Source organism: Ornithodoros turicata, chromosome 4 (genome assembly GCF_037126465.1).
Source record: "Ornithodoros turicata isolate Travis chromosome 4, ASM3712646v1, whole genome shotgun sequence".
NCBI lineage: Eukaryota > Metazoa > Arthropoda > Arachnida > Ixodida > Argasidae > Ornithodoros > Ornithodoros turicata.
Window position 1 is genome coordinate 31,934,228 of NC_088204.1, and position 2,042 is coordinate 31,936,269.

At 44.5% G+C, this 2,042-nt stretch overlaps 1 long non-coding RNA gene across 1 annotated transcript; it reads right to left on the minus strand.

Annotated features, from left to right (window-relative positions):
* Positions 1-1,003: 1,003 nt before the first annotated feature.
* Positions 1,004-1,220, minus strand: LOC135392938 (uncharacterized). Its single transcript, XR_010422320.1, has 2 exons — positions 1,184-1,220; positions 1,004-1,118 (listed from the first exon to the last, which is right to left on the minus strand). It is a non-coding gene; the product is annotated as an uncharacterized LOC135392938 (long non-coding RNA).
* Positions 1,221-2,042: the final 822 nt, after the last annotated feature.

The following is a 2,042-nucleotide window of genomic DNA, read 5'->3' on the forward strand; positions in this document are numbered from 1 at the left end:
CAGAGTCTCTTATTGATGCTTCCTTTCTTTGTATGAAAGTTCTTGAATGGCGTACAAGAGAGTATTAGATGAAAATCGTCCGGTGGTCCACCGCAATTGATATGTTTGTTGAGTTTCAACAGGTGATAATACATCAGACCTTGCACGACAATATTGAACTTCTGTTGATTCGACATCGTTGCAGAGACTGGTAGAAGAAAATAATTGCGTTGCCGTGGTAGTGGAATATATCACATGATAAGATTTTATGTACTTTCCATATCAGATATGTGTAATTTCAACAAATCCGTAATGAATCGTGCGATATAGACCGCTTGTATATGAGAATTTGATCCGACTGCTTTCTTGATGTACGCAATGCCCATTGCAATGATTACAATTACATCTGGTCTAGTGTATTTCAATTCTTCGTTGGCAAATCTCAAAAACTCCGCCATCAATCCCAATGGCCCTTCAGACGTTGATGTGCAGATATTTTTATAAGTATTGTAGATTCGGCATATAAATTCTTGCACCTTCAGTTCTGTAGTTTGTACCATATCTCCGAATACGACCATGTCTAGGACGTATTGAAATGCAGCGATAATGAAATCGTTTCGCGGCTCCTCCTTTTCGAAGCAGTTTTTTATCACATCCCATGATTTATGGTATCGAGTACAAAATCTGTCCATCTTTCCCTATCGAAAATATGGTCTTGAGGTTACCTCAGGGTCTGAGGTCTTGAGGTATTATGGGACATCTGAGGTCCTGAGGCTACCTCAGGTCCTGGGGTTCTGAGGCTACCTCAGGCCCTGGGGTTCTGAGGCTACCTCAGGTCCCGGGGTTCTGAGGCTACCTCAGGTCCCGGGGTTCTGAGGCTACCTCAGGTCCCGGGGGTTCTGAGGCTACCTCAGCATACCTCAGGGCCAGGGGATCGGAGGGTATGGAGGGTGCGCTAGACACCACACATCTTTACGCCAATCCTAATCCATGCGTGCAACCCACTGATGACATGAGACCAAAGTAGGGCTTCTTCAGAGACTTTAATTTGTCATTTAACGTCGCTCGAACTTTGGACATTTTTTTGCCAATGGCCTCTGCAGTCTCGCCCCTGGCTTCCAAGCGTTGTAGGTAGGCACCTGTCAGAGGAAGTATACCCAGCTTAAATCCTGAGCAGACAGAACAAAGGACACTGGCTACGCACCTTTCAGTGCATCCAACTTCTTTGGTGTGAGCGCCGGAGCAACATGGGTTTGCCCCTTTGCCTTAGCCTTGTTGGAAAGCGTTCCTGTTACAGTCCTGTTTTTTAGGACCGCTGAGCCCCAAATAGCAACCATTCCTTCCTTCAGGAACATACTGTCCTCTTTTTGGGACAGAACAGTGACCCACCGGGAGTTGTCAACTAAAATGGAGCCTCCTATGTCGACCTGCAATGAGAGGTTGTCACAGGAGGGTAACACGAAGAAATGGTCATGAAACAGCTTTACCTTCCCGTTCCCAATCAACCACATTATGAAATGCGATTTCCCACCTGAAGGTGAGAACATCTGTCTTCTTGAGGATGGGGACATAGATTGTGTTTGTGTGTTCATGAAGGCAGACTCGATGTTTGTTAGTGAGCTGCCAAATACCTTCGAAATCGAATAAGTAAGATTTCGAAGGCCACTTTTGCTCATTTGGCAAAGAAGCCACCTGCGATAACATATTTACACTTGTCACAGAGTTAAACACAGTTTGCTACCATAGGCAGAATGCCTTATGTAATTCATAGAGGGAGAACTGCATGTCCATTTGTGTGCACCGTTCCTGTTAAGCGTGCCAGGGTTCGTGTAATATATGTATGTATATATATAAGTTGAAATAAACCAATGTGGTTGACCACCAAGGTATTCAATAAAGATCAGAAGAGACGGTGCTTCTACAGGACAAGGAATAAAAGGGGAACTTTATTAAAAACTAAGAGGGGGTATTCGACGTTTCAATAGCAGCGCTGTCTTCAACAGGAATGGGATATTATGGTGACGCAAGACAATTGCGAAGAATGAGAGAGGAATATGTATGCC